The sequence below is a fragment of the Macaca thibetana genome, chromosome 5, assembly GCF_024542745.1.
Source record: "Macaca thibetana thibetana isolate TM-01 chromosome 5, ASM2454274v1, whole genome shotgun sequence".
Classification (NCBI taxonomy): Eukaryota; Metazoa; Chordata; class Mammalia; order Primates; family Cercopithecidae; genus Macaca; species Macaca thibetana.
In genome coordinates, this window is record NC_065582.1 from 131028428 (window position 1) to 131039963 (window position 11536).

The 11536-nt window shown below is 35.4% G+C and overlaps 1 protein-coding gene across 1 annotated transcript in view; it reads left to right on the forward strand.

Annotated features, from left to right (window-relative positions):
* Positions 1-11536, forward strand: part of BMP2K (BMP2 inducible kinase) — a 142874-nt gene that overhangs the window by 125560 nt on the left and 5778 nt on the right. The window lies entirely within an intron of this gene.

Sequence of the window (11536 nt, forward strand, 5' to 3'; positions counted from 1 at the left end):
GCTCAGGTTGGAAGTGGAGCAGGTTGAAACTCCTGTGCTGATAAGTAGTGGGATCATGCCTATGAATAGCCACTGCACTCCAGCCTGGGCAACATAGTGAGACTCCTTCTTTTAAAATAAATCTATTGCAAAAGACTCCATGCTTGAAATAACAGCCTGAGAGAGATGAGAGGGACAGAATATATAGGATTTAGTAACCATACGGGAGGGAGCAGGAGACCTTGAAGGAAAGAGAGGAACTTAAAACGATTAGCAGACTTTTGTTTTGGCAAAATTGGTGAAGTTCTTTTCTGGAAAGGGAGATAGGGTAGGTCAAGAAAAGAGTTCACATGCACATAGGTTGAGTTTGAGTTGTCTCTAGGGGCATTGGAATCTTTTTAGTAGGAATTTAGACACAAAAGAAGACATCCAGGACAGAAATCTTGGCCATCAGTTTACCATAAAGAAAGTGGTAGTTCATGCCAGTTAGAAGAGACTAGAAGAGGGATGAGAAGAAAATTCAGGTTAATTCTAACAGTGATGAGGCAAGACAAAGGAGATAAGAAAAGAGATAGAGAAAGAAAGACCATAGAGACAGGAGAAGTACAGGAGAGCTGAAGAAAGAAAATATATATATATATATTTATATTGAGCATATCTTTTGAAATGTTCACAGGGGTAAGGTGACTGGGAATAGTCCTTTAGATTTAGCACTTAGTAATTATTTAATCTTGGCAAGAATAATACGGTTGGAATCCTGATTGCAGTGGATTTGAGAAGTGAATGGGAGTTGAATAAGTTGAGCAACGGATTATTCTTTCGAAGAGTCCAGCTGTACTGAGAACAGAGAAAGGTAGGTAGGTAAGGATTAAGGGAAGAATTTAGATTTTACATGGGCAAGACAAGAAAATTATGTGATATGGGAGTGTTTATATATACAGTTGACCCTTGAACAACACGGGTTTGAACTGTATGGATTCCTTTATACACTGATTTTCTTTCGCCTCTGCTGTCTCTAAGACAGCAAGAACAATCCCCATTCTTTGCTCCTCAGCCTACTCTGTGAAGACAATGAGGATAAGGACCTTTATGATAATCTACTTTCACTTAATTAGTAGTAAATATATCTTATTAACATTTTGTTTTATCTAACTTACTTTAAGAATATAGTGTATAATATAACATTCAAAGTATGTATTAGTTGTCTCTTTATGTTATCAGCAAGGCTTCTGGTTAGCAGTAGGCTATTAGCAGTTAAGTTTTTGAGGAGTTAAAAGTTACACATGGATTTTTGACGGTGGTCGGAGGTTGATACCTCTAATCCCCTGATTGTTCAAGGCTCAACTGTATATAGAAAGATTGAAAGTGAAGGAAGGAGATGGATTAAAGAACAGTATCCTGGAGAGAAAAAGTCAGCAGCACAGTTGGAAAAATGAGTGTCTAACAAGACATAAAATTTTTTCTCCTTGAGACTGGGAACAGCTGTAAATAGGTTTGTGATAGGAAATTAAGGATAATTCATGTATTTACAATCTGGTACAGTCAGCTGGCCTACCTTTGGCCACAAAGAATGATCTTTCTGATTTATTTGTTGCCTTAGTTTATGATATAATTTCCAGACTTTTAGGAAAATTAGCGAATATAACATTTTGGCAGACTATGTCTTAAAATGAATCAAGTCTAGTTTTTTCTCTTCTTAATTTTAAACATTGATTTCTGAGAAAGTTAAATTTATAATGATCCATTTATTCAAGAATCAAATAATTGTATCAATAATCTGCTGTATGCAAATGTTATGTTTTATTCCATAAGTTGATATTTTAATTATCATGAATTATATTTACCTTTTATGTCAGGTTACAAAACTGATGTTAGTAATGTAGTTTATCAGAAAGACCATTAACTTTGGAATTATAAAACCCTGAGTTAAAATCTTAGTTCTATCACAGATTAACCATTTGATATTGAGTATTGGCAAACTTGTTTTCCTTTTTTGAGATAAGAGTCTTGCTCTGTTGCCCAGGCTGGAGTGCAGTGGCATGATCATAGGCTTACTACAGCCTCGACCTCTTGGGCTCAAGCAATCCTCCTCCCTCAGCCTCCTAAGTAGCTGGGACTATAGGTGTGCACCACCATTCTCAGCTACTGTTTTTTTTTTGTAGAGACTAGGTCTTACTATGTTGCCTAGGCTTGTCTCAAACTCCTGGCCTCAAGCAATCCTCTCACCTCAGCCTCCCAAAGTGCTGGGATTACAGGCGAGAGCCATTGTGCCCAGCCCAAACTTCTTGTAAAATTTATCTTAAATTGAGGATAGTACTGGCTAGAGCCATTGTGCCCAGCCCAAACTTCTTGTAAAATTTATCTTAAATTGAAGATAGTACTGGCTATCTTGATAAGATAATTGAAAGGGTTAAATGAGTGACTATTATGTTAGTGTTCTCTTCTGAATGAAACCGTTAAAATATAGAACCTGTTTGTGAGGATTTCCACTACCAGTATCTGTTTAAAATAGTGCCATTCCTATTTTCACTAAAGGATTAACTACCAGTGTTCATTACAGTATACTCATAAAAATCATATTTAAAGCATGGTATTCATTCCCTTTCCTGAAACCCATTCCGTTTCTTCTCCTCAGGGCACTGTTTTACAGTTAGTTTGTATACCAACATAGGATAGGTGGCTCTGTGAATTATATAATGTAGTGTGGACCACCCAATTTTAATAAACACCTACAACTTCTAAAACGTAGTGTTCTTGAAATTCTAAAATTGTATTTGAAGACTTTTAGTGACATGTAGGCCATATTAATTAGGTCACTGAAGTTTTAAATTTCTTATATTGCGTTTAATTTTTTTTTTTTTTTTTTTTTTTTTTTTTTTTTTTTTTGAGACAGAGTCTCGCTCTGCCGCCCAGGCTGGAGTGCAGTGGCGTGATCTTGGCTCACTGCAAGCTCCGCCTCCCGGGTTCACGCCATTCTCCTGCCTCAGCCTCCCGAGTAGCTGGGAGTACAGGCGCCCGCCACCTCGCCCGGCTAGTTTTTTTGTATTTTTTAGTAGAGACAGGGTTTCACTGTGTCAGCCAGGATGGTCTCGATCTCCTGACCTTGTGATCCGCCCGTCTCGGCCTCCCAAAGTGCTGGGATTACAGGCTTGAGCCACCGCGCCCGGCCGCGTTTAATTTTTAATTAGGTTTGGTGAACTTCCTCAATGCTCCCAAAGACCCTAGACCCACCCCGTAGGATTGGGAAACATTACATTACATATAGCAAATATTTGTTGGAACATAACATTTACAGATTGTCAGTCCAAATGTTGGGCCAATTTTTAAGCTACAATGAGGTATTGTTTATTTTAGATTCTAGTGTATGATTCTTGAAGAACTTCAGGATGTTAGCAATAATAGTTATGATATATTGAATTCCACTGTATACATAGAGTAGAAAATGAGGCTCAGAAAGGTTCAGTGACTTGCTTAAGCTTACACAGTTTATAAGTAGGAATCTGGCTTTGTCTCATTCTAAACTCTAGTCTGTAAATAGCAAAACAAAGCATTAATCTATTTTAAATAAAAATTTATATTAATATGAGAACATAATGGAAATGTCAGTTTTATGGCATTTTTCATCTGGCTGGGAAATACTGTTCACAACTATTAGGATTCTCTTCTTATACTCAAACCCTGTCACTTGGCCTGCCTTCTGAGAAGCAGTACAGATTTTGATAAAACCTCCTAATCCACTAATCCTTGGGACTAACATGGTAAATTGCTGGGAGATGATGGCAGGCAGTATACTGCCAATTCAAAGTGAACTTTAAAGTCTTATAGCCCCTCCCTTACACCCTCAATGATGAGACAACAGAAGGCATGTAATTACAATAGCAGTTTCAAGCCATTTATCTTCTGTAATCTGACAGCTAAGAAAAGAACATCAAAACAAAATTTCCTTGACACTGGAAGCTTCTTATATGATTAAAAATGTACCACCTGTTTTATGACTAAAAGAACAACTGCCCTCTAAAAGGAAACCTGATTCTAGAAGAGTGGTAATATGCATAGTATGATGCAAACATGCTGCTCTCTTCACATTGGATATTTTCTAAATATTTTGAATTTTTTGGTATAGTTTATAAAGGTTTATTTAAGAATATATTGCAATATTTGTTTAAAATAGTGTGGCATTAACTAGGATCTCATTCTTTTTATGAAGTATTTGTTTAAAAAAAAGCTATAACAAATATATGAAAATGTAGCCTAAGAAATGTTTTAGGCATTGACTACAAATTTTAACTTTTGAGTTTAGAATCCTTATTTGGACTGTGCAAGGCTATGAAGTCTGAAATTTTAACACCAGGGTATTGTATGGCATACAATACCTTGCTGAATGAATTCATTGTCAAATTTTAACACCTTCATAAAAGGCCTAAAATTAGCCTTTTATGAAGACTTATAAGCACAGAATGGGCAAATTCATGTTCTTACATTTATTTGGTGAATATAAGCTTGTTTTTCAAAATTATCCAATTGTTATTACCTTGGTCACTCATTTTCCAGATCACTAGAGTCAGATTAGCATGTTTCTGAATGCATAAATGTACATAATTATTTCACAAATTTTTAAGTGAATAAGCTTCTTGAAGTCGTCAGGTATTGTCTTACTCATCTTTGTATCCCATACGGTACCCTGCTGAATGAATTCATTGTCAAAATACACATTCATAATCTAACACACACTCCTACCCAATATTTAGTGAACATTCACTAAATAAAATGAATTATATTAACATCAGCCCTATCACGTAAGTTCTATTATTGGCTCTGTTTTCTAGATGAGAAAACTCAGGCTTATTTGGATGTTTCTCTCTCATAAATTTTGTAAAGTTGAGTATTCTTTTGTTCGTTGATAAAGCCTGATAGTATTTTTAGAACTTAACCCTACAGAATATTAAAAAAAAAAAAAACCTCTTAATACCGGGTACTCGTCATACAGGTTCAACAAAAGAGGCTTCATCCTGTTTGTGATTTTTATTTTTCGGGTATGGTTTTTTAATGAGGATATAAAATAAATGCAAGATAAGTCTGTGTTTGTATTTTGTAGTGTGTTGGTGATAAACCATGTTGAATTTTTGCTGGTGATAATATTCTACTGGTAATTTAATTGTAGAATTTACAGATGAGAGTTTTAAGCTAGTGTCAGCAGAGAAATCATTATGGCTTTGATATATAGCCTTAAATTTGGGCAGGTCTCAAATTTCTTATGTATAAAAAAAGTTAGACTAAATCTCCCAAAATCCTTTCTTACGCTTTCAAGATATAATTGGAGCTATGAAAGAGTACTAAGGCCACGAAAAGGAAAAAGCGCAAAGAGCTAAGAGAAAGCCAAGGACTGAGTTTTGAGTGTTAACAATGCATATTTTTGAAATGGTAGGAAGTCATGACAGTGAACTAACATGGAACACAAGGAAAGTTTCTGAAAATGTGGTTAATAAGATTGAAGAGAAAAAAGCTCTAAGAAAGATCATAGTAAACCTTACAGAGCATTTTTTGCCCTAAAATGTTGTGGGAGCCTAATAGTAGGGAGATAAGAGGTAATATATGAAAAACCCTTGGCACTGTGCTTCAGGATATTAGTTCCTATTTCCTCTGATTCATTTCTGATTCAAGTACCATTTGTGTCCTCTTGACACTTATTTGAGTGGTACTTCATTGCTCACTGTTCCAAGTTCTTCTGTTAAGTAGATGTATACTTTCATTTAAATTCTACTTGAAGTGACTTAATTATTAATTATGGCTTAATAACAGCATAATTATTATATATTGTGAAAGTCTATGATTTTATTATTTTAACTAGGCTCTGAAAATAAGATAGTTATAATTCCATCTACAATAATGCATCTTTGAAAATTTGGTTCTTAGTAACTCTGTACCAAAGCTGCCTAAAGAAAATTTAATTCTGTATTTTTGTATAAATATGTGGAATATATTAATGTATTCCTATTTTGAGTTTTTTTCCCTAAAAATCTACTTAGTATTATGTTTTGACTAATGGTCTGTTGGTTCATTCTTAGTTGGGGAACAGCATTTGAAGTAACAGCTCTCAATTAATTGATTAACCCTCTGTTAAGTTTTGTTTACAGATATTGGTTGATCATATAGATTTTTGCATGGCATTTATTTACTAAATCACTGCATAATTAGTGAACTTGCTTTGTGTCACCAATTAACATGCAACTTCCTAATAATAAAAAAGCTAAAATTTTTAGTTCATAGTTCCAAAGCACAAAAACATAAATAAAGAATATCTTGACTAGAAACCATCAAAATATCATTCTACTGTATTTAGTTAAAAAAAAAAAGAAATACCTTTCTTAGAGCCAAAAATAAAAACAATGGGTGAATATATGAAATTTTACAGTATACTAAAATAATGTAAATGAGTTATGATTTTGTGCACCATCTACACAGTTTTTAATGCTGTAAATACATGTTCTTAGTACTTATTCTAAATATTATACCCCCGTCTCCCACCTACTTGAAGAACAGCTATTTTTTATGTTAATAAAACAGATCTCAGTAAATATGGGGATTATTAGGATTTAGGATATATTGAATTATAAAGCAACATATTTAGGCTTATACTTTTGGGAAATTAACTTTAGCAGTGAAATAATCCTGATTAAATTTCATAGTACATCAAATGTGTATTATTTAACAACTAGTGGGAACCTGGCCCCAGACACAAATAGTGGGAATATCTGAATTTTTTTTTTTTAATTACAGGAATATGTTTAGGCAAATAAATAGAGTATAAATGTTTATGGCATTCTTAGCTAGAGGTCACATTCTAAAGTGCTGTGCATCGTATGGTTATAACCAACTTTATAACTTAAAATACTTACTCTGACAGTCTTTTATGTCTATGGAATAGGACTGAAAGCCTTAGAATATACTGAAATAATTTTTATTTTTGTGTAATTCACCTTTCTTTCCCAGATCTTCTATAGTTTCATAATGAATAGATGATTAAGTAGATCACTGCTACTGCAGAAAAGAGAAACTTACCTTGGATCATGGTAACTTGCAGCCTGGATCCTAACTCTTCCTCAGTAGTAGGTGCTGGAGAGATAAAAGGATTAATAGTTTCTCTTAGTATGCTTTCAGAGAGCCTCATTATTGCTCTTTTTATAAGTTTATGACAGCAGTAAAAGTATAGAGTGAAATATTTAAACAATGTCAGTGTGGGTTGCAAGAATATGGGAGAAAACAGGAATTTGGATAAATATTTTTGATTGTTATTTTAGTTTTATGTAGGGGGGCAAAATAATTAAAACCAGTCTATCTACATCAACAGAAAATTTCCCCAATTGCCTGTACTATTCGCAGATGTAATCTGAAGCCACAAAGGTGGTATAGATGATTGTCTCTTTTCTTGCTCTTTTGAAAGTGTGTTTCCATTTCTTATACTGTGTTCCCAAATATAGCTGTCTAAAAATCAAAAATATAATTTCCAGGATCTAAAATGCACCCTTATGCTGTGTGGATATACATTGGTTTGTCTACTTACTTCTGGTCAATTCTGAAGTGGATCTCAGCTCCTCTTGAATTAGCCATAGACTTGCTTCTCCCCACACTTCTCCCTCATTTATATTCACCTGCAGCCATTGGGCCCAGAAAAGTTACTAGAAGCGTGCTGAGTGTGATGGATAGAATAATTGAATTTGGCCATTCCCTGGACATGAAGATGGTAGAGTGCTTATTATGTGTCAGGCAGCGTTTTAAGTCCTTTCTTCACAACAGCTCTGTGAAATAAAATGTGTTATCCCATTTTGTGTATAAAGAAAGAGTGGAATAGTGGTGACCTTGTCAGGATTATTATCGGGTTAGCTTTATTAGCTGTGTTAATTACCCATAAGGAGGGAATAATAGTATATAAATAAAGTGAAATTGATACTAAAAAAGGAGGGTTTCCCTTTTACTCCCTGAAGGAAAAAGTGCATGAATCATGGTTGTATCTAAAATGCCGAAAAACTAGAAACAACCTAAATGTTCTATTGCTAAATAGTGAACAGTTATATATGCAATATTTTATCATATTTCTGTCAGAATAAATAATGGACTATGTTGATACCTGAAAAGATGCATTAAAAATAGTAAGTTAAAAACCCACAGATTTATACCCACACTGACAATTATAAATGTGTATTTATATTAATACAACTTTGATAAACTGACAAAGGGCCAACAGAATGGGAAGTATAAAGTGGCAGATGTCTTCTGAAAAGTAATGGTAGCCAGTTGGATAATGAAAACAGTAAATTTTAAGAAGACTAGGGATTACAATGTAGTAATTTTAAAAAGGTGAATTTAAATTCACTTCCAAATGACATTCTCCAAGATGAAATATCTGTCCTATGTTAAATGTTCTAGAAGAACTTCAGGAACATAACTAAAGTGTCCTAGAAATGGAAAATTTCAAGATAAGTTGTATAGCAGCGTTTCCCAAAGCACTTTTGCACAGTTGGTTTTAAAGGTTAACAGGCATTACATGTAAATAAAAGGGTAGTGAAGACAATTTGGGAAATCCTAGGGTTCATAAAATTAGATTCTTTTGTGTAGGACTCATTAGCCCCTTTAATGAGCATACTCCAGGTGAGTAGGAGTGGAGGCAGAATGCAGAGTGCCCCATTTCATAGACTTGTTTGCTTGAGACCACAGAACTGTTGGGCTTGGTTCTTGTTAGGGAAATAGCCTCTGCAGATACACTTTGGGCAACATTGTAATGTTACTTGGAGGTGTCCGTGAGCAGGCGTGAGGTGTGAATGTTGTGGCTGTGGGTGGGTGTGCAGCTCGAGGAATAATACGTTGAATGTTCCACAGTCAGGGATGATGGGAAATCATCTGGAACCGTACATATTTTTTTTTTTTTTAATTTTCCCCCTCTTCCTATATTTTGCTTTTGAATAAAAATTCATGAGAATAAATTCACTAATCTAAAATTAACTTTGTTTTTAATATCATAAATATGCGGTATAGGGAAGAAGTCAAACTTGAGAATCTGCATTTGATTTGCTTTTAATCTGGAAGGATAACAAATACAGCATGTAGCTCTTGGCTGGTTTTAAGGAACTGGCAGAAGATTATATTTGCATTAAAGTATAACCTGGTGGTATTCTCCACATACTTGTCTCCCACACATTCTTTACCACCACAACTCATGTCAACATTGCCAACAAACTATACAAGATGACCAGATCCAGTGGCCATTTGATGTCCTTAGTTTACCGGACCTCTTTGCACCATCCAGCTCAGTTGTCTGTTACCTCCCTGCAAACATTCTTCTCTCTCCATTTCTGTGACATTGCACTCAGCTGTTTTCTTCCCCCTCTCTGGCTGTTACTTTGTAGTTTGTTTTGCGTGTTCATCTTCCTCTGCTGACTTCTGAATGTTTTATACTGAGGGCTCAGTTTTGGATCTTGTTTTCTTCTATGTTTTCTTCCGAGGTGATGTCCTTTAGTCTTGTAGCTCTCCCTGCTTACCGACTGCATGGTGATAACTCCCAAATCTGTTTTCTTCAGCCAAAAAGTAACCATTGTTTTCAAGTCACAGATACCTAAGTGCTGTACACTTAAATGTTGTCTCACACATATATCAAGCTTAATGTCTCCAAACAAAATTTTTAGTACTCTTCACTTTCCAGCTATTCATTTTTTAAAAAATTTATGCTCATTAAAATTGTGTGTGTGGGTACATAGTAGGTATATACATTTATAGGGTACATGAAATATGTTGATACAGGTATACAGTGCATAATAATCACATCAGGGTAAATGGGTTTCTATCACGCCACTCATTCTTTCCTTTCTGTTAATGGTACTGCCATCCACCAAGAGTTTTCCATCTCTATGTTTTCTACTTTGATCCACTCTGCCACCACTGTTATGTCATCTAGGCCACCAAAATCTCTAATTTGCATTACTATAATTTCCTTTTGCCTAAACTCCCTTTCTTATCTCCCCTTAGTCTTTTTTTTTTTTTTTTTTTTTTGAGACAGAGTTTCGCTCTTTCGCCCAGACTAGAGTGCAGTGGTGCGATCTTGGCTCACTGCAACCTCTGCCTTCCAGTTTCAAGCGATTCTCCTGACTCAGCTGCCACCCGCCACCATGGCTGGCTAATTTTTATATTTTTAGTAGAGATGGGGTTTCACCATGTTGGCTAGGCTGGTCTCAAACTCCTGACCTTGTGATCCACCCGCCTTGGCCTCCCAAAGTGCTGGGATTACAGGGGTGAGCCACCGTACCTGGCCCCCTTAGTCTTTTTCTATAGAGCAGTCATTTTTTTTTTAAATGGAAACCTAGTCATGACACCCATTTTAATAGTAGCTTTCCATTATACACTGAATTTTGAATAAAATCTATGCTGCTTATTGTGGCCTTAAAGGACCTTCACAGTCTGGCCCTTTCCAGTCTTCCTTACCTCATCTTGTACCTGATCCTCCCTTGCTCACTATGTTCCAGCCACAATAGCCTATTTTCAGCCCCTTAAATATGTCTTCATATATGCCATTGCTTTTACTGGAAGCAGCTTCCAGCTTATCCTTTGCATGCCTGGCTGCTTCTCATTGTTCAGTCCTGTCATCTCCTTAGGGTGGTCTTCACCGACTGTCCAAAGTAGGTTTATGCACCCATTGCCCTGCTCTCCTTTATTTCAGAGCACTGGTCACAATTTATGTTTACTTGCAACCTCTGATTATAAACCCCTGAAAGCAGAAACCATGTTTCTTCTACTCACCAATGTACTATGTGTATAGTAAAGTGCCCTATATTTCTTTTGTTGAATGAACTCAGAAAATGAAGTGACTGAATGGATTCTGAGCTAAAAACATCTCCAGATGGTGTATATTTGTTTTTAAAAGCATCTCGCTTTTAATGTAATGTATAGATATTATAATTAAAGGAAGATATATCATCTAGAGAAGACAGATGTTCTTGGTACAGTCTCCATTTAGTATCTGGTCCTTAGCTTTGATCAGGCCATTCATGCTAACTCAATTCAAAAGATACTGGTTTATAAAAAATACAATGCTGATTTAAAAAAAATAGTGAAACAAATATGTAACTGAGCAGGCAGGCTGTTCATGCTTGTGGATCTCCATGAGAAAACTTTACAACAGTTGAAATATAAGCAGAAGGTGTTTAGTGAATGTGAGATCTGAGCTTTCAGAATTAGCAGAATAATGTTATTTTGGTGGTGGGGTGAAGAAAATTTGCTAGTCTACTACATTCTGAGTGCTATAAATAAAATTTGGCTGTCAGAGTATGATGAGGAGGCAGGGTGTAGGGTCCAGATATGAGTAAGTCTGTTTACATTAAGACTTAACCATCTACTTGAGGTCAAATGCATTCTCTAGGTCTACTGACAAAGAATTGACAACATTATTCTTTCCTCTAAGGGAACTCGTATGAGGGATTTGTAATGCTGTGTGTAATACATATTAACATTTAGTGCAAGAGGATTTTGAAATGCATTGGAATGCTGTAATAATTTTTCTTTGAACTTGCAG